The 22,050-nt window shown below is 46.2% G+C and overlaps 1 protein-coding gene across 4 annotated transcripts in view; it reads right to left on the bottom strand.

Annotated features, from left to right (window-relative positions):
- Positions 1–21,243, bottom strand: part of AMOT (angiomotin) — a 58,734-nt gene extending 37,491 nt beyond the window's left edge. Inside the window, exon 1 of one of the 4 annotated variants that reach the window (XM_064670251.1) lies at positions 21,080–21,243. The gene's annotated coding sequence lies outside the window, so the exon portion shown is untranslated. Of the gene's footprint in view, positions 1–8,786; positions 9,497–21,079 lie in introns of those variants that run through there. The other 3 variants (XM_064670254.1, XM_064670253.1, XM_064670252.1) reach the window with 3 other exon arrangements.
- Positions 21,244–22,050: the final 807 nt, after the last annotated feature.

Below are 22,050 nucleotides of genomic sequence, written 5' to 3'. Positions count from 1 at the left end.
TTTCAAGTTCCTCCATAAAATTTTAAAAGTCACAGGGGCAGGAGGATTTATTCTGAATACACCAGTCCTAATAGCCAAACCAGTCCAGCTGTTCTTATTGGGAATATTTCTACAGGAACACATCAGTTATTTAAACTCTTATGCAGAGCTACCTAACACTACTCACACACCTGCAGAGACACAACCCTTTAGGGGCAGGTACTGGAATTTCTGCATCATTAATGAAACACAAATTCCAGCACAGGCAATGGGAGCTCTGCTACCAACTCCAGAAAGGTCCAGGTCTCACCTTTTAGATGCCTTCTTGCTAAAACCAGCTCCCGCTTACAAAGGTTGAGTCACACCAGCTCTCATTTCAGAGTGCTGCCTCCCAGACCAAGATCCACCTCCTCTGAACTTCACAGATCTCCAGTTATCACCCCTGTAGAACTGGGGAATTGCTGCAAACCCGAGCTGCAATTTTGATTCACCATCAAGTTTAGTTTTGCCTTTCCCCAATGCTCCATGCCCTGCTGGTGCTCCAGCAGCACCCCACTTGTGTCTCAGCAGCCCCTGTCCCACAAGTATCCCAGCTATGCCTCAGCACCATTTTCATTGCATTGTGTGGCTTCTCCATTCCTTCCCTGATTTAGTCCAGGCCTCTCCTCAGGGCTCTCAGATAATGAAAACCATGTGAGAGTAAAATGTAATCTTCAAACACACAAACCAGTTTCATGTGCATTATCTGAAGGGAGCAAAATGTTGACAGTGCATCATTTGTCCCTACTGATAGGATCAGGCTCTTTTAATTGCTGCTGAGATTAAAAAAAAAAAAAAAAAGAAAAAAGAAAAAGATTGGAATCACTATCTATGTTAAAAATAAAGTCAAAATTCAAACCTAAAAGCTTAAGTAGTCCTGAAAACAACCCAGATGCGATCCCCAAACAGATATATCCATTTTATACTACCTTAAGGGAGCTTTTTCTCATATGTCAGTTGTGACATCCTCAAAATTTATATATTAAGTTGACATAAATAAAAACCTCAGGTGGAGAAGGATGCAGAGAAGAAAACAATAACTATGGCCTAACTTTAGAATTGAATTTTCTGGCTTTTTCTAGCAATACCACAATTTAAACTATTTTAAGCCCCCATATGGAGGGGCTCTTCTTATTTCACAAAAGAGTTTCACAGAATTTAACAGGACCACAGAATCCAGAACACAGGCAGGCAGGGCCCCTCCTTTTTGTTAAAGGGCTGGGTTTTTTTCCTTTATAAAAACAAACAGTTAAAATACAGGTACCTTATCAGTTGTCAGGTACCTTATCAGTCAGTCAGCCCACCAGAGTTGGTAATGCTCTTTCTGAGATGCTGTGGCTCAAGGAAGGGCACAAACCTATTGCAGTACTGGTACAGCCCAATTCCACAGTGATCTCAATGGGTGCTGTGGATCAGCAAGATGAATTACAGTGAAACAGAACATCCAGACCACCACATTTTGAGAAAGCGACGACGTTATAAAAGTGGTTTTAGTGCTGTTCTTTTATCATAACCACCTGGGGGTTTCATGTGCACCTTGTAAAAAACCTTTAATTACTCCTAAGATGATTAATTGAGCCTCACCACCACACCGGGAGGAAGATATTGGTACATTCATTTTAGCACAGCAATGACTGGCTAAGTCCTGGCCTACATTTATGTTTTTTGTTGCCACAACTATGTCACTGAGGGAACTGATTTCTTTCAGTGTAACTCTTCCAACAACCACTGCAAAGCAGATGCAGTTACAGTAGGAAATAATTGTTTTTAGGTGTATTGCTTAGGAAACCTTGTGTAAACCATCCCAGCACAACCTCTTCCTTGCTGATAGAAACTTCATTGCCAGTTTTCTGTAGTAACTGCAACAGTGAGTACAGATCCTGCCTAAAAGGTTTGGATCAAGGATGTTGGCATCCCAGACCTTGTGCAAGCAGGAGACAGGGGAACCTTCTGAATGTTTTCTACAGCTGGAGAAGATCCTTCTGCCAGGTCTCCCTAGTAGCTGCAGCAAAGTTAAAGATTTGGAGGCATGCAGTATTCCCTGCTTAGCAAAGGAACCTGACCAAGGCACAGAGCCCACAGGTAGCACGTGGCCCCTCGGGCACAAACCCAGCGTGACCACCCTGAGCTGCACTCCACCACTGGAGAGTGCTCCATGGAAACATCCCTCCAAAATCCACCTGAGCAGCACGGGATGGGGCCAGTGGTCTCTCCCACAGTTTCTATTGCCAGCCCTACTTCCCCAAATCAGAAAGGTACTGGTCTTTCACCAGGTGGTAAATCCACTCTTCCCTCCGGGGGTGCTAAGATTTTTCTATTATTTTTTCTTTTTTTAAAGAAGATTCAAATGTTCCAAACCCAATCCCAACTCGACAACAGCAAAAGCTGCTTTTTTCCATGTAACTCTGGAGTGCTCTTTTCTGCCTGCTCCCCATGGCCCTATCTTATCCAAAGGATGGGACAGGCTACATAATTGCTCTCAGTCTCTTCAACCTTCATCATTCTCCAGTAAAACGACTTGCAAATTTGTTCTTACCCAATAAGGATATCAGCACTCAGTGGGGATGATTTCAGAAAGTTATCTATTCCTAATTCCTTGTGTACCTCCACAGGCTACCCCAGGATCCCAGACTGGTTTGGGTCAGAAGGGACCTTAAAGCCCATCTTGTTCCAACCCCCCACCATGGGCAGGGATGCCATGTCCCACTGGTTTTAAGTTCTGTCTCTCCAGAAATACGGAGGAGGTTTCAACTTTGTTTTGTTTCAAAAAGACAATGGGAAAACTAGGAAGATATGTTTTTCCACCCTGTTTTTCCCAAGCCCCACAACAAGACAGGCTAGCCCTAGTATGAAGCAATCAAATTTGTTTCAGCTGAACACAGAACCACCCAAATTACAACAGCAGGAAAAGTCCACCAAACCCTGACGGGAACAAAGTCACTGAAATGTGGAATTACTTTCCTTGATGGTTACAGTAACTCATCCTAAGAGAATAAATAATTCTTTTAAAAAACAAGTTGTGTAGAGACACAAAACATTTTAAAGCAAACAAATATTACTGTGATACAACTCTTAGACAAGGTCTTACAAATGCTAATTAATTCACTAAACAAAATCCTAAATTAGCTTAATTCATAAACATTCTTATAAGAGAAACTGCTCAACAACATCTTGGTCTACAATTAGACACTGTAAGTGCTTTGCTAATACAAACAGGCCTTTAAAAACCAATTTTATTAGATCAGTGAAATTTTTTGTCACTTAAAAAAACTCTGGTTCTATATTGAAACCAATACTGATGAACCTTATATAGCCCAACAGTAGTTATCACGGAAAATGACCAAAGACTTCTCCAAACTCCCAAAGAATTTCAGATATTTAGTATTCTAAAAAATCCAAAAGTTTATTTTAAGCTTAGACACAACCAAACTAGACAACAGTCATTCTCAGAGAGGATGAGAAAGTAAAAAAACAAGTATGAATGGCAGCATTTATGTCTGAAGCCCTTCTTCAGGACCAAGAATGCAGACTGCATGCCAGTAAAACAGGAGACGACTGAGCCACTAGAAACAGGAGGGAGCCCCCACTTTTCCAGTGCCAACCAACCAACATGGGAGCTGCTCACAAGGAATGACACATCCAACAACCATCAGGAGAGATGAGCAGTGCTCATGACCCCCAGGCACCACAGGAGACTCCAACACATGTTCTTCCTTCCCTTAAGATGAGCACCTCACATTAACCTCACTACTCTACTAAGGCAAGATTTTAAGGCTTTGAGAATTTTGTTTCCACAGCCTTTTTATTTTGTTCTCAAGGGTTTTTTTGTTCATGACTTTTCCATTCCTATTCATTCACCTATTCATTCCTCAGTCACTGATCTCCTGCTGACATCAAATGTCTGGTTTGCCCTGAATGGCCATTTATACACAGAATTTCAAATACCTTCTTACATAAAAAATTACATCCAAGTGTCTATGTAAACACGAATTTCATCAATCCTGAAAAACTCCTTTCACTTACAGGCATAGTAGGCAAGTAAGACAAAGATTATATTGCAGATTTAAAAATTAATTGCTCCTAGAAGCGAGTTTAAACTATTATTCCCCAAAGTTGTTGAGATTTTTTTTCTGTCTTGAAGATTACATTTCAAGGCTACTCTGGAGAGCCAAGTAATATGCAAGACCTGGATATTTGCTGACTTTAGAGTTCTCCATACAGTCCATTACTTTTACATGGATACAATTTCAGCATCAGATCTGTCCAAAGCATGAACCAAATACTTTTGCAAAAGCTGAAGGCACGGCCATAGCGCAGAGGCTGCAGCGTGCAATCCTTCCTGTGGCCAGCACTGCATTCCAGAGCTGCTTGGGAATACACTCTCTCCTGTGTAAAAGGGTTTAACAACTGAGGAGCTCCTGCAGCCACACTGGACTCACAGGGCAGCCATGTGCCTGCTCCTTCATGAAAGACAATGATTTAGGTCCACAGCATGGTGATGGTGCCACAGACACGGGGCACGTGCACACAGGGAGGATGAGGCACAAGAGGAGGTGCAAGTCTAACTGAGAAAGTAACTACTCATCAGAAAGTGAGAGAAGCAAAGAAGTCCTGAAAGCAAGAGCTTACAGAAATGGGTTGTGGCCCAGATTCAACAAAACAGACTAAATCACTCTGACAAATCCTCTAGTGCTTCCTGAAACTGTATAACCCCAGTAACAGGCAATTTGGAACACTTCTATGAAGAACTAAGAGATCCAAGTCCTCTCTTGTATTTCGGGGGACAGAAAAGGAGAAAGAGAGCCTTGAACCTTTTTGCCAATCACCAAGAATGGCTGCTCTCACACTATTACAAACATTTGGTCTCCATGGAAGGAGAATACCTAGCAGCAAACATTGGCAACTAGGGACATTCCACTCCCACTATATTGTCCCCAATAACAAGGAGAAAAAAAATCCACAAGGCTGTTTTGATTAGGAACCCTTTGAGAGGACTTCCTCAGAAGTGAGTGTCTGAAAATACCTTGAAAGATGGGAATGTGCAACAACAGTCAGATGGGGGAAAAGAGGCATCTTACTTTATTCTGAAAGCATTTACACTTCAGCCCAAAGTGGGAACACCTATTAATCCATGAATCTTTTTGCCAAGAACAAGGTCATTGTTTTCTTTTTAATTCAGAACAGAACCTAACACACAGCATATTCTGCATCTTGTCCTTTACAGGTGTTTGGAGCCAGGTTTTAGTTCAATACATACTCTGAACATGTCAGAACTTTCTTATATTGGGCTTTGTCTTCCCAGCAGGGTACAGCTCTGCATCTATTTAAAAGGCATCAGTAAGAATGAAGCAAGAACTGCACAACGGAGTTCTGCCCCATGAGGGGTATGAACAGACAAATTCATTCACAGCTATAAGTATTTATAATTTAAAATAATCTTGGACTGTTGCTAAATCTAGAATTAAAGACCTATCTTTGTGTATGCATTAATAGAGCAACAACCTAATCCTACATCAGATTTTGCTCCATGTTAAGAAAATAAAGCTTTAATGAGCTCAAATTTTACTTGAGCTGTTCATTCATTGCAGTGACAGTGAGCCCCAGCATAGAGCAAGGCATCATTGTGCTGGGCCCTATAAAGAATTTAATAGTGCAAATCGTTCCATCAAAAAAAAAAAAAAAAAAAAAAACCAACAAAACAACAAAAAACAAAAAACCACAAAACCACAAAACAAAACAAAAAAAACCAACACAAAAAATCCAAACCCAACAAAAACCCAACAAAACCCAAACACATTACACTTAACTGGAGACTAAAGGAAGGGAGAGAAGTGGGAGAAGCATTTATGCTTTGAGGACTTGGGGATTGCAAATTCTCAATTTCACTGTCATGGTTAGGAAAATGTGGCAGTAAAGCAATGCAACCTTATCTCTAAATAAACAAAAAGAGTGGTCAGTCTGCTGATGCAAGACAGACTAAAGAGAACAAGAGAACTATTAAACTATCTCCACTTCTGGGATTCTGGCTACTCTTTTGCAAAGTGAATGGCTTATGCTAATCAGGATGCATCTGAAATGCATCATTCAAGCCTTCTTGTACAAATATAGTTCTTATTTATCCCAAAAGATCCCCACCAGCTGGCCATGTTTGCATACAATGTTAAACCCAACCTCAAGAGCCCGTGCATTATGAGTCATTTTACACTCAAAAACATTAGTTCCCTTCACTGTTCTTGAAGACAGTGTATCCCATGAGGGGATTTTCAGTGGAATTCAACAATAATATACTATGTGACCATCCAACCTCCTCCAGCACAAAGAAGTTACAAGTTTTCTGCTGTTTGATGGGTTTTATTCTCCTAACAGTGCTTTTCCTACAGAACATCTTTGGGGAAGGGACAAAAGGATTTGCACCAATCCCCTCTATATGAGTCAAATATTTATGCTATGCCCTCTTGAAGCACTTTCATCTAGTAACCTGTGGAATGTGATCTCCTGACCTTAACACTCAAGCACATCTAAATCAGCTGCCCTTTGAGCTGTATTACAGACTGCAGAGAATTTTTATACATTTGTACTCCAGCCATATGAAAACCTTGTGGTCCAGCTGTAGCATTCTCTGCTACAAAGCTTTAGTCCACAGTGGCTTGAGCATGCTTCAGGAAAGAGGAACACTTTGGTTCTCCCACATCTGTGGCAGGATCTCATGGTGTGTGTCACCATGGACAGGCAGAATGGTGAACCACCCTATGGGTACATTAACCAGCCTGCACAATTGAAATAAGTGTCATGGCAAGCCAGGCCCAGCGATGAGGTGCCAGCACCACTCCAATCCCATGTCCCACTACATGACCCGTTTTGCCCACTCCCACTCCCAGCTTCCTTTCTGCCTCCAGCCTCCTCCCCAGGGCAGGCAGCGCTGCCTGCAAAACATCTCCAGAGTCAGAAAGACAAAGAGCTTGGGAGAAGACCAGGCACCCCCTTTCCTCCATCTGTAAATCCCTCACTTTCCTCAAGAAAAAGAAATTATTCTGTGTTGTGTTTGGGGCTCCCAGGAATGTTTTAAGGAGAGGGGTTACGTTGCATGTAAGTGTCCTGGAAGTAAAAGAGAGGGAGACCAAGTGTCCCAGATGAATCTGCATCTTCAACCATGGGACAAATTTTTCCAGGGTCAGCTCATGACCCTATTTCCCTTGAGGAGCAGTCACTGAGGTAACCCTGGTGAAAGTCTGACCCAAAGATTTAACAGGGTCATGGTCCTCATGGTAGGGTTCATGTTTTCATATCAGCCCTGAAAACCAACCTGATGCTGCCCATCACTCACACAGGAGCAGCACAAGGGTGCAGGGAAAGCTCGAGAATATGGTTCTTGTGTTCCCACCCAGATCTGGTAGAAAAGTTCAGTCCACAGAAGAAGTCAAGGGTGGCAGAAAAAAGTGAGATGGCAGCCAAAACCTACGCCGTGTCCTCTGCCCCGGGATGGACAGTGGAGAGTCACCTACCCCAGTCCCCTCATGCTGCACCTCAGCAGAGACTGAGTTCTCTGAAGGTCTGGCAGCTCAGAGCATGCTGACTTGTTGCCCCTCCTCTAAGGCAGGAACAGGACACCTTTTCCACTTTCTTTTCCCACAGAAATCCCTCCACAGAAGGGGAAGGGAAAAAAAAAATTAAAAACGAAAGAGGAATGAGGACCAGGATAGACTACAATGTAGCTTTTCCTGTATCATCCACAGGAAAAACCCACGCAGTGGGGAAGAGCTTGATGTTAAGGCTGGTTTCACCACGTGAACAGGCAGTTCCTCCTGCTGGGGGATGCTGTGTGTTTCCACAGGGAACAATATAATCCTCTCTGACACAAGGAGTCCTACTACCAGCCACACAAAATTCCACAGGTCCTTTCCTTGCAGGAAAGGCTGCTGGTGATGAAACTCTGGCCTTTGGGAAGGGGGTATGCAGTTACAGAGCTGGGGGAGAAGGAAAATGAGACAATCACAGCAGTATTATCGTTGTAAACGAGGACACTTCCAGCACTTGGCCCCTACAGAAAGGAGTATTCTGTGAAATATGTTTCCCTGCACGGAGACTGGGCCTTCATCCAGTTATTATGTGCAAGTCTCCACTGCATTTTCAGTCTTACTTTGAAAAAAAATCTCAAAACAAAGGAAACATCTCCTCATACTCTCTCTGCACAACGCCAAGCGTGTTCCTAGCCATGTTCAATAATCTGTTAAGGCAGGTTAATTATAGATCCAACACTTTTACACCTTGTGACACAGTAGTAAAGCACTTAATGTAAAACAAATTCCAGTGTGAAACAAGAAATGCCAACCAGTTGTGGCAGCCCTGTTTGCATGCGTGATACGTAAAGGCACATACGTGCTCCTCTGTGGAGCACAACAAGCAAAGACAATCTCAACACGTGGATTACAAGCACAATGATTGTGATTATTTTCTCCAACAAAAAGAGCACCACAAGAAACGCAGCTGCTTTCAAACACAGCCTGACACAAACCCACTTCAGCGACTTCCACCGAGTTTTACTCGATCCAGTTACACACAAGTACATCCCTATTGATTTGGCAATTTACTACCAGTGGTAGTGGACAAGTGTAATTTTTTTTCCTTGCAAGAATTCTGCAAGATGAAAAGTAAACTTTACAGGAAAGAGAAGTGATGGGCAAAAGCTGACAGAGGAGAGCCAGTCTAACTCCCAGGTTTAGGCTGATGAATGAATGCAGAGTCCCTTGTGCCGTGAGCACGTCTCTTACCTACTGATCTGCTGAAGACAAAAGGGTTTTCTTCTTTTCAGAAACTGGACACTTGTAGCTCGTCGGGTCAGTCACACAAAGCTTCCCTGCTGCCAAAGGTATTCTTTTTCCCCTCGGGTTTTTGTTGTTGTTGTTTGGTTTTTTTACCCCAGAGAGTAAAGGGCAGAACAGCGGATTCAGCAGGGGCAAAGGGTGGAATTCGAGACTCAACAGGCTGGAGAACTGCAGAGCTCTCTCCAAAAGATGCTGTATTTCAAGGCGCTTTCATTTGCAAATCCTTCTTCATCCTCAGTGTCAATAAAACTGGAGGAGGGGGAGTAAACTTTTTTATCTGTAGAAATACACCGGACTCCACAGAAAGGGGAATGTGATACGAACTGGATTTGTGGCTGGATTTTTTCTTTTATTAAAAATCAATATATATTCAGACAGGAGACCGAGACAGAAGGGTTAAAATCCAATACGGTCAGCCAGGACCTGCCCGCGGTGCCTGGGAGGAGGATAGCGGTCCCTCGAGCTCGGCGGAATAAACAAAAAGCAGCAGAGTCGTTGTCCCGGGGTTGGCCGGGCTGTCAGTGGCAGCGCGGCGCGGGGCTCCCGCGGCCCCGGCAGGGCAGGGCGGCCCAAGGCATCGCGGGCTCCGCTCGCTCCCTCCCCGGTTACCTGTGCGCGGCGGGGCCGGGCTCACGGGCACGGCCGGGACGGGACGGCACGGGCAGGACAGGGCAGGACAGGGCAGCTCCGCTCCTTCCGCTGCTCGGGCTCGGCGCCCCGGGACGCGCTCGGCGGGGCGGGCAGGAAGCGAGCGCCGGGCCCGCCCCGCCCGCGGCACCGCCCCCGCCCGCGCTATTGTGTGCGGGCACGGAACCGCAGGGTCCTGAGCTGGGGGGACGCGCGGGGGTCAGCGAGTCCAGCTCCTGGCCCTGCACAGACACCCCAACAATCCCCCCTGTCCCTCAGAGCGTTGTCCAAACCCTCCTGGAGCTCTGGCAGCCTTGGGGCCGTGACCACTGCCCTGGGGAGCCTGGGCAGTGCCAACCACCCTCTGGGGGAAGAACCTCTTTCTAATACCCAATTTAAACCTCCCCTGACACAGCTGCAGCCGTTCCTCAGGTTCTGTCACTGGTCACACAGAGCAGACACCGGAGCTGCCCCTCCACTGTCCCTCGGGAGGATGTTGTAGACCACAATGAGGTCTCCTCTCAGTCTCCCTCAGGCTGAACACACCAAGTGCCCTCAGCTGCTCCTCACACGGCTTTCCCTCAAGGCCCTTCCCCATCTTCGTTGCCCTCCTTTGGATGCTCTCAAATGGCATAGTAGCTTTCTTACATTGTGGTGCCCAAAACTGCCCCAATATTGCAGGTGAGGCCGCCCTAGTGCAGAGCAGAGCGGGACAATCCCCTCTCACCTAGCAGCGATGCTGGGCCTGATGCTCCCCAGGACCACCCTGGTCCCTCCACAGAGCTGCCCCACCAGTGTCCCCACTGCTCCCCGCAGCTGCTGAGCGCTGTCCCTGCCCTGGGGAAGTGGCAGAGCTCCAGCCCAGCCTGAGCTTCGGCCGCGCTCCAGTCCCGGTGCTCCACAGAGGGGCTGTAAGGGCTTCACCCTACGAGTCACCCAGGCACCTGTGGGAGCATCCACAGAAGTCAGACCCAAGGTCTCACACCCGACCCACTGAGCCAGTGGAGTGAAACAGGTTTATACCAACGTACACCGGCCAAGGGGCTGACTCACCCACTTTTTCATGGCCAAATGCTGAAAATAATTGAAAGTGCAGCAAGAACTGATCATGACTAACTGCACACAGGCAGTATATTAAAGGAGTTCCCCTTATGTAGTGTTCTGCTTAAAACCAAAATGTACATCACGGAATCTTCCAAGGCTCAGCTTATCCTGAGGAAAACAGGAATTATCCACAGACCTCTACCACTCTACCACAGCTGGATTGAATGGGTCAGTGTGGGAAGAGGAGGTGGAAGAGACTTCAGTTCTTTTCCCCAAATACAACCATGGTTTTGCTTTGTTTCAGCATTTTACCGCATAATAAAAGATGATGGCCACGCTCAGAGACATCTTCTGTCTAAGGCTTTAAAGCCTGGAATCACACTGTAGAATTTCAACTTCTAAAATAGCTTATCTTTAAATATGTCACAACCTTTAAAGCAAAGCATGTCTCCCCACTCAAAAGCCAGTAAAAGGACCCCAAAATGATAATAAAAAGAAAGACTTAAGCCAGTCTCCCTCTTTTAGATCTAATAGGAGTTGGGAATGACAGTAATACTGTCAGCTCTGCAGTGGAACCAGCCTCTGCATCAGAGAGGCAAAGCTCTTGCTCTGAAATGGGGTAAGCAACACCAACTTTTCCTTGCCCCATCCCTGTAATCAGGGCAAATCCCCAGCCTAAACAAAGCCGAGATAACAAACTGGTCTTTCAATTGGGACTTACTTGTGTACAAACAATGGTACCCTGTCTTTCTCACAATCCACCTCCAGCTTTTGCATATAAAGCAGTAGAATCCTTCCCCAGTGAGGTCACTCCTGTCCTGAACTCAGGAGGAGAATGATCTCCCAGTGACAGCTTTCACTTGGCTCCTGGTCACTAACTTGGAATTTCAAGAAAGAGTGAAACAAAAAAAATGAATGAAACTGTCACAGTGTGTCCACAGCTGATTTAATACACAGAGCATAACCATGCAAATATGAAGCCCATTAAGTAGTCCCAGTACGACAAGGTGTGGCCGTAAGAGGCCACCAGTTTCCAAAAGTACTAAAAGTGAAAAAACTGGCCACATGTCAAATCCTTCCGCTGTGAAATTCTGCCTTCATGTGAGGAGACATGACATGATTCAGCCATTTACCTTTTACTTGCTCTGCGCAAATGAATCCTTTCTGACATTCTCAACTCTTAACACTGAAAAGCAGCTCTGGACAAAAGTTCAGGAAATCAAACTGCAGAAATCCCAAATGCAGAATATATATAAACATAATCGACATTCATTCATTGGAACATTTCACTGGAACGAATGCAGAAACACACATGTAACCAGCTCACTGACATCACACAACCCTACAGTTTGAAAACGCCAAAGGAAAAGGGCAAGGCAGAAGGAGCTACTGAAGCACATATTTGCTTGGATGCTGCGGGGTAGAGCTGTAAGGGAAACACACAGCTACAGCGAGTGGAAGAGTTAGAAAATGTGCCTCAGTCACACATCCTGTCTCCCTCCCACATGCTCAAAGAAAATATGGGAGCAAAGCGAGAAGGCAGAGTCATCAGGAGAGCACAACTATTGCTTCATGCAGGCACTGGGAAGGGGTGAGCCTTGCCTGAGGCGTGTTAACCCCAGCTCCTCTGCCGCTGTTTATTCCAGGAGCACTGCTCGTGTTTAACCCACAGTTGGAGATACCAGCACTATCGAACTGCAAAAGAACAAAGCTGCATGAAATCCAAACTCTCTTCCTTACAATACTCTCCCGCAGTATCCTCCCTTCACCCAGCTCCCGCCCAGCGCAGCCCTCGGGAGCTCCAGCGCTCATCTGAACGGCTGCCAGCAGAGGAAGTGAGCGGTTTCCACACACACATCACGCCACAATGTGGGAATTCAGGAAACAACACAAGAAAGGGGTTCCTAATAACTGTTCCAGCGTACTGGGGCCAATTTATGCAATCGCACAAAGGTGACGGTAGTTGTGTGAGAAAGCACAGAAGATAAAACTCCACAACGGCAACTCAGTTCAAAGCAGGAAAATAAATCTTGGGCTTAGGAGCTGTTTGGATGACCGGGAATCGCTCCACCCACAATTTTTTAAGAGGTTGTCCTTCACATTCTTTAAAATTCCTCCATCTTAAACTTCCTCCCTCCAGGAATCACTGTAGCTCTGCTGCCCTTTGTCCCCAGCAGCTGGAGCTCAGGAAGCTGCTGATATTATCCCTCCTGTACAGACACCACCACTCAGTCAGTGGAGAGGGGCATAAATTAATTTCCATGGATCTCTGCTCTTGGGCCAGTTTAACAGAGCTTTTCTTCTTACACATAAAAGTAAACCCTTAGCAGGGCTCGGAAGTGCCATTATCTCTTGGGACCAGACAGTACATCCCCACCACCACCAAAGCTGGATGTTCTTTGCCCAGTCTGTAAACACATTGTTGGGTGAAATAAGGACCCTACTGTAAATAGACAGTAATGCAAGAAAGAGTAAAAAAGACAAAGAAGAGGAGCTGAGTACATTTACTACGTGAGCAGGAGCAAGGAACAGACATTTCTGAAAAGGGAGATCGTATTTCTTGTCACGGATGCAAAAGTCACAGAATCACAGAATGGTTTTGGTTGGAAGGGACCTTGCCATGGTCAGGGACACCTTGCCATGGTCAGGGACACCTTGCCATGGTCAGGGACACCTTCCAGTAGACCAAGTTGCTCCAAGCCCCATCCAGCCTGGCCTTGAACACTTCAGGTCAGTTTGACAGATAGATTCATTAAAGAAAAAGAAGTGAACCAACACATTAGGGGATACAGACCAAAACAAGACTAAAACATTTCAAAACCTGGTAAGAAGCACAAGAAACGGGTGAAGAAAGTACCAAGGTATAGGAGTAGTTTGTCCAAAGTCAGTTCAGTCTGGATTTGGAGAGTCTCTGAGAGTCACAGGGCACAGGCCCTGCCTTGCTGCCCACACATATGGTGAGCCTGGACCTGCAGCACTGCAGCTTTTGCTGCAGTTTTACCACCTGGTTTTAGCACTCAGCCTTCAGGGTGGTCATGGCCATTTCAGAGTCACATGCAGAAGATTTGGTGTTGCTGCTACATCCAGCCCTGAGCTGTAACAAAGCCTGAAGGACTCCCTCAGGTCCTGCCCTTGGGTACAGCTGGAGACCAGCTGTGACTTCTGAAGAGAAACAGAATCTATCTGACAGACACGAGATTGAGGCATGAATTATATGTAAACCCAGTTATCATTCACCAAGATGGCAATGACAGGTATTCACAGACCAACAGCACCAGAAATTACTACCATGAAACTTGACATGCACAAAATCACTAGAAAAATTCTCCTTCTCAAAACACACAAGCAGGAATAGTTACACACAATGTACTCCTCTGGCCTTCACTAAGTGATTGCTGTGTCTTTCTACACAAATGTATTATTTTGCCCATTCTATATAATCAAACTTTGATGACCACATAACTTCTCAGAGGGAAGTAACTGATACAGAAACTTTTGCACAGCCAACTTAATATCCTGTCTATATTGTGATTGACGTGGTAACACAGCTCCCACTCATCTAAGGTTCTGCATGCTACTGCCTGTGAAGATTTTCAAAAGTATGTCAGCTTGGGAGGTACCTCTAATGGAGTGTAACTCAAGTGCAGCATGGTTCCTGGGAGAAGAAAGGGCCTGCACAGGAAGGGGCAGAAAAGGAACAGCTTACACAGTGAAATGCAATATAGAGGTCAGCAGTCTCATGTCACCCGTGAGGTGATTGATCAGGTACCACCTGTAAGGAGAATTATTCTAACTGCTGAACTCTGGCCCCTTTCTATGCAGAATTTCAGAAGAAAGACGTGTAACCAGGAGAGTGATAAACAACTGCCAACTATGAAAAAATAAACGTCTCAGCTTTGCCCTAAACACATTCACACCCCAGTGCCCTACAGCTAAATGTACTTGGGGCAAAATAAGGACAGCAGGGTTAGTCTGGACAAAGGGATTTCCCTACAAGACACTATTCTTCTCCCAAAGAGGGTTCTGTAAGCCATTAACTAATGTCTATTATATATTAACAACCTTGATGTAAAAAAGTTGACCATCTCCCTTGCTTACCTGCACTCTCGCCTCTCATGTCTCTTTAAAAAAATCTGCTGAAATGAATGAAAAGATTCCTTCAACGTCCAGTGGATTCAGATCAGAGTAAACCCTAAGAGTAAGACATGGAGGCCCTGGACTTCAACATAGCATTTGTTTGGCCTCAGTGACTTAAGAACGATGAAATCAGACAAAAACAAGATGTACAGCAGGTTCTGCAGCAAAAAACAGACCTGATAATCCTGATATTGCAATGATCATAAAGACTGTGAGGGGACAACCACGACTGATTTAAACCAAAAAGCCTAACCTCTTCCAAGTCTCCAGGCCTTGTCATGGTGCAACTGTATTGATAAACACCATAGGGATGGGGGAGAGGGGGTGCAACTTCTTTTTAATGCTGATGTCAAGCAGACTCAGGACTGAGAAATGAAAGAGGCCCAACCAACAGTAATCTTTGGCTGGAAGCAAACTTCCATAGCCTGGGAAGTTTAAAGGTATGGTCACTGTGAAACACTGAGTGCCATACACATGCTAGAGCTCTACAAATTGTAGGAGCAGGACCATCTTCCCCCAGCACAGAGAAGCTGTACTAAAGAGTAAACAGCTTGTTTTGAACATGAAATTAAAGAACAGAAATTAAAGGAGAAATAATTTTATGAACAAAAAAGGTCAACACATTGGAACAAAATAGATTAATTTCTGTTAAATGACTGCTTCAAAAAGTGGCAATTAGAATTTTTCCGAACATAGTTAGTTGTGCTCCTAAAAACAATCCTGTAGTAAGCTACGAAAATATTGATAATTAGAGACACCAAGGTATCAAGTTACAGGTAATTGATTAACATTTTGTTTTCACATAAATGAAAAACTAAAAATAGAATTATGGAACAAAGTCTGATTAGATTTTAGAATCAAATTCAGAAGCTGCTGCCACATTCTTGAAGAGCCACAGCACTCTCTGCTGGTGATCTTTGTTCAACAGTTATTGAGAGAAAAATGAGGAATGAAAATGCATTATGTTCTCGATGCGAAATGCCATTTTCCTTTTAAATGGATGATTAATTAGATCTTGGAGCTAGATATGTTTTTGGAAACAACACAGTCATTACTAAGAACTGCACTTACTATGGCCAATCATCACTCACTGGAATAAATTTCACTGTCACAAATAAACATCTGATGTAGATGCTTCTCTCAGCAGAAAGCACTTCTGTGGTGCTGTAGCACAAAGACAAGCTGGTGTGAGAAATTCTCATGATGCCAAATCCTTTGGCTCCACCCTGACTTTCCATCAATTTTAGAGTCATGCCAAGAAAAACAGCTCTCCTTAAAATTAAGTCCTAGTACAGCTCCAACATCTTCCCCGACAGGAGTCACAGTGGAAATGCTGCTGCTTTAATCAAAGCAAACCTGCTCCCAAACCTGTCTCTGTTCCACCCTTTGCCAGGAAGCTGGAAAGGCTTTGATTTCCTCTCCCCAGGATGCACCCAAGCCTTGTCCACACCTCTCCTGGATTACCTTACCACACCTGAGCCTGCACAGGGACAAACAGACCAGCAGCAACAAAATAAACCCGAGGCCAAGTACCCAGCTGACAGCTGTCCCAGTTCCCAAACTGCTCAGATCAGGCATCAGTAAGAAGGGTAAAAACTGGCAAATTGAATCCATGTGCAGCTCATGGAAGTGTGGGAAACAAAAGAGACAATGTTAAGGACAGAGTATTCATTAGCAAAGGGCTTGAGTTTCTTGGCTTTTGCCATCTGCTTCCCAAAGGCCATTTTTCAAGGTAGCTTTTTGTTCTTTAGTTTCAAATGTAGTCATGGAAAGACATCATACTCCTTCTTAGCTGATGAACTAAAGCTCAGTACACACTGAACGGCTTAAAATAATTGTCCTTTAAAATCCCCGGGGGCAGGAGGGGAAAGCAATGTCAAAGCTGGGGTTTTTCTGCTGGACTACAGCAGGATTTGCATCAGAGCTTTACCTGACAAAACTGATCTAAAGACCTCAGCCAGCTCCCCAAATATTCATTTACACTACGGTATTAAAGACATAAAGAAATCCAATGTTTACCAAAAAACAATACAGAAGAGTTCAGAATGCAGTCCTACCAACCTGAGTCACAGCAAAGCCAGGCCTCAGCTCTGCAGGGCCGGGCTGGACCTGCCATCACAAGGACCTTTCAGTACCTGCAAGGCACTCAGGAGCTTGTCAATGAGGATGGCTTCAAGTACTCGGGATGCTGAAGAGATGCACTGGGAAAAGGGGTCCCAGTCATTCCCAGGGAGGGGCCTGAGGTCTCTGGTTTTTCCACCTAAAGGGACAGAGTTGGCCCTCTGAGCAGGCAGAGGGTGCAGCCACAGCTGCATTAAATGGTGTGGGAGCAAGAGCTCCCAAAGCCCCGTGGTGGGTCTGTACCCCTCCATCACATGGGAGACATCTGCAGCAAGACTATGAATCCCCTGGTGCCCAGGCCAGGATTCTGAAAGCAGCTTCATGTCTGGTAGGACATAAATATCACCTTAGGATCTGCTTCATTATGTCCCCACATATAAGCCAAATTTTGAAAATCTGACCTTTGCTTCTTCAGAAAAATCTGAATTTTGCTAATCCTGGGGCTTAGAGGGGAACTGGTGTAGTGCTCAATCCAGAAACTGCAGCGATTAAGGTGAAGTTCTGGAAGTTCAAATAGGGGGTCAGAATTGAAACCCAGGGGCTATTTCACTGTTTCAGTCAGAAGATATTTGTATATTCAGTGCAGCAAGATACACAGCACTTTCAACCATTTTTCTTTATAAAGTAAAAAGTGGGAAGAACAGAGAGAGAAACTGCAGAAACAGCTTAGAGCCTTAAAAGGAATACACACAGTGGTAAAAAAAGTGAGTTTAACATAGTCGTAAGTCAAAGTCAGGAATAATTGTTGTAATGCATTCTGCTCCTGACAAATCTCAAATTTAGAAGAGCTTCACATCTGCTGAGAGTCCCAAGAAACTTTTTAAGCATTCAGGGCTCACCGACACTTGGCAGAGTAGGACAGAGTGACAGCCAAATGCCAAACACAGCTCCCAAACACTGCAGGAGGAACAGACATTCCTGCCCAAGGGATCGCAGCAAGTTTCCCGTCACAGAAAAGGACAAAAGGTTTAAAATCTGAAGTTTTCTACTTTTCAAGGAAGTTAATATTGTGGACATAACAGCACCCAGCAAGAGATCAGTGATCTACAAGGATGAGAAGATGCTCAAAGCCTTGAGAACCTGAGTAACTACAGGAAATTAACATGATTACTTTTTTAATGTTATTAACTATACATGCCAGACTGCTCCTAAATATTCTCTTCCCACATTTCTACCCACACCTTTACCTTAGTACCATAGGAATTCTGTATTCAGCTCTGTCCCTTGATCATTAATGCACAGACTCCTAAGCTTCAGACTTCAAAGCAATGCACAGCTAAGAGTCACAGGCACAGGACTGGGACAGTGTCAAACTCTCCCTCCACCTTCTGTTTGACTTCACCGTAGGAACACCTCCTTCTACAGGAAAGCCACTGATTTATGTGGGGCTTTCCACAGATTAAGTTAATAAGGGAACCCAACAGCGCTTCATCTCCTTCCACCTTCCAAACACTGGAAAATCAAAGGAAACGGGAATGTCTCCTGGGGTAAGAGAAAAACATGAGCACTCCACAAATATGCAAGGGAAGAAACCAAAGGCTTCATTGTGTGGATATGCACTTCTCCAGGAGCCCTCTACCCTTCTCCTCCCTCCCATAAGTCACATATAATGTTCTCAGGGAAACTTGGTTCAACTGCAAGGCCTCACCCACACTGATGGTCACCTACAACGGTGGTGGTTTAGTTTTATTCCTGATTTTTCTTTTAGATTTTTCTTTCCTTTGTCCCTCACTACTTTCTTCTGCTCCAACCCTCCCTCTTTCTGCTTCTCAAAATGTCTGCATTCCCTGCTTATTTCTGCAGATTCTCTCCTCTCATCTGTAGCACATTTCCAGTACTCAAAGCTCCAGTCATGCCCCACTGCTCAAGGCTTCCAGCATATGAGAAGGAATTACACTTAACACAATACAAATGAAGAAATTACAGCACAGATATATCAAGATATAGGTCTCTACAAGACCTAGGGGACTTAGGGACTCATTTTAAAGTAACTTGCAATCAGCATTCCTTTGAGCTACATTTGAAAATTACACCAGCATTCCCTGGCAAAGATTAAGCCCCATCAGGGTCAGGCAGAACGGCAGTCTGGGCTTTTCCAGCTTGATTTGTAGCTGTTCTTATATCACCAACTTTCAAGGAAATTACACACCACCAGACTAACACAGGTGCAGTTTCTTTAGTGGTAAGAAAGCTGCTACAGGTCATCAGATGCAGGAATTTTCGTCAACAAGATGTGCCGGCTCTGAGCTGTTAGACATTGCAATGGTACAGTGGGAGAAGTGTTGTAGATACACACACTTCAAAGTGCCTTCACCAGTCTCACTGTCCCTCATAAAACACTGGGCTAAAGCAAAGTACTGATGCAGATGGTGTAACAGAGGAATGATTTACTTTCTGAGAAGGTGAAATGTAAAGCCCAACTCAGAAATTTCTCTGCCTAATGAGAACGTTGCAATTAGGTCATCACTGAACACTGTGTAACCACAAATCCGAGCAAAAACATTCCCACAGAATAACTAATATGTGACAGGAGGCATTTGGAATGAGAACAAGATTTCATCCACGTAGCCCTGCTGCTGAATTATACAGATAAAGAGCGGCCCTGAGATAGCCAGCTCCCCACACACAGGTGTCGGGATACACAGACCCAGTTTAGCAATCTAGAGCCTAAATTCCCAAACAGGAAAGTTCATGTCCAACTTTGATGAAATCTGACAAGGCATTCAGAGTAAGTTTCAGGGTCAGAATTCTATTTAGGTCATGGATGAACTGGATCCAGGCTACAATCTTCTTTATATCTCCTGGACTCTGGTATGAGCAATGCTTCTAATTTCCAAACCCTATTTCTGCTAAAAAATTCAATCAGTTCTATGCCCAACCCTGCTCAGCTCAGGCTGGACATTCTGGTAAACACGAGACCTGTATTCAAATGACAAGATAAGGGAACAACAGAACAGTCTCCAGACTGCTTTGGTCACTGAAACACCCTGCACTTGGGCATGCACTTGGAAGTACCTGTTGCTGGGGCAGACAAGTCAGGAGAGGGAAGATTTGTGGGATAATGGGATACTCTTCTGATCAGGGAGATTAGGTTACAAGGCCATGCCTTGTAACCTAATTTTTCATGTTTAATGAAAAATTATCATTAAAAAGTGGAGTAAAGATGAACTGAAGCGGAATTTGCTATTTTATACTGCATTAGAGCTGAATTGAGGATCATTTATTAGAGGTAACACTGAAAATTTTAACCTGAAAATTGAGTGGGGATCTTCTTGATGCATCTCACGATGGGAGAGTGCAGGTGGGAATGCCAAGGACCAGAGTCTGGGCCTGGATGTTCTGAGAAGTCCAAACAGCCCGCCAGGAGTTTGGAAAGTGTTGGGCTGTCCCACCGCGTGCTGGACATTGGTGGGACTCTGGCTGGTTACAGCACCAAGAAAAGCAATGAGTGTCTGGGATCACACAAGCCCCTGTGTCCACCACAGCTCCTCCACATCAAAGATTTGGCCTTCCAAGCACTCACCTTCCTCAAAAAGTGCCCTGGAATTGAGGCAGATGGGATTTCAGCTGCTTAGACCATGGGGCAAATACCACGGTGAATATTCATGGCCCTACCCGACTCAGTCTGAGGAAAGGCCTGAGGGCAGAGAGAGCAGCAGGGATGGCCAGAGCCAGAGCCTGGGGTAGGATCCCACTCTCCGACAAGGCAAAGCCTTTAACTCTTTGGGGATTATCACCCTCGGACTGGCATTCTGTTCTCTCAGAGATCAAAGCAGGAGGATTTGGACACGTTCCTGTTAATTTGGAGTTGGGTCAGGTGCGGATGAGCTCCTGTGGGACCGGGACGAGCGCGGGAAGAGGAGGGCAGAGCAGGGGCCATCTCCCGCAGCTGGGGCAGAGGCCCCGGGCCGTGGGTAACAAAATAGCGCCTGCACTGTCCGGACTTGAAAATGGACCTGGGAAGGGGCAGGATGGCTCTGCGTCCCCTTCGCACCGACCCCCGCCGTCCCCACTGCCACACACGCCCAACAGCCGCCACAGCCCCTCAGCGCCGCTTCCCCACGACCAGACTCTCCCCAGACCACCGGGGGTGCCCGCGGCGACCCCCGAGCAGTGTCCGCGGTCCCGGAGGCTGCGGGATGACCCACAGAACCGCCCCACGGCCGCCCTGGGAGGAGGACATCTCCGTCGGGGCAGCTCCCCTCCCCGCCTCGGGGGGACCCTCCGGGCGGTGAGGAGGGGACGGCGCCGGCCCTCAGCCCCCTCGGAGCGGCCTCGCCCGGCGGCCGCAGCCTCCGCTCCGCTCTTACCCCGCGGGCGCCTGCCCCGGCGGCCGCCCGCTCATCCATCCTGCGCCGCTCCCCTCCGGGCTGACAAAGCCGGCATGGCAATGAGGGACACCAGGGAGCTCTGGGAAGTGCCCACCCCAGATCCAGTGATTAACTTTCACCAGGCGGCTGCAACTACGGCACCCGGCATCCCCCGCCGGCCGCGCTGCGGTGGCGGCCGGGAGCTGTAGTTCTGCCCGCCCGGGCCGGAGCGGCCTTGGCTCGGGGGAGCCGCCGCCTCGGGCAACCACGGCTTGAGCGAGGAGGAATCCCAGGATCCATTAGGGTGGAAAAGACCTCTGAGATCATAGAGTCCAACCTGTGCCCGATGCCCACCTTCTCACCCAGCCCAGAGCACTGAGTGCCACGGCCAGGCCTTCCTTGGGCACCTCCAGGGATGGGGACTCCAAACCTCCCTGGGCAGCCCCCGCCAATGTTTAATCACTCTTTACATGAAGAAGTTCCTCCTGGTGTCCAACCTGACCCTCCCGTGGCACAGCTGGAGGCCGTTCCCTCTCCTCCTGTCCCTTGTTCCCTGGGAGCAGAGCCCAATCCCCCCCGGCTCCCCCTCCTGTCAGGGGGTTGCAGAGCCAGAAGGTCTCCCCTGAGCCTCCTTTTCTCCAGGCTGAGCCCCCCCAGCTCCCTCAGCCCCTCCTGCTGCTTCAGCCCCTTCCCCAGCTCCGTTCCCTTCCCTGGACACGCTCCAGCCCCTCCATGTCATTCCTGAACTGAGGGGCCCAGAACTGCCCCCAGGATTCCAGGTGCAGACTCACCATTGCCAAGTACGGAGGGACAATCACTTCTCTGGTCCTGCTGACCACACTATTCCTGAGAGGCCAGGATGCCATTGGCCTTCTTGGCCACCTGCTTTTAATGTTTCTTCTACAATATTTCTAACTAGCACCATTCCTTGCCCCAGAAAGATTCTCAACAAAAGCAATAAAGATGTAAAA

The sequence above is a fragment of the Pseudopipra pipra genome, chromosome 13 (genome assembly GCF_036250125.1).
Source record: "Pseudopipra pipra isolate bDixPip1 chromosome 13, bDixPip1.hap1, whole genome shotgun sequence".
In the NCBI taxonomy this organism is placed as follows: Eukaryota; Metazoa; Chordata; class Aves; order Passeriformes; family Pipridae; genus Pseudopipra; species Pseudopipra pipra.
This window is presented reverse-complemented; position numbering and strand designations above follow the sequence as displayed.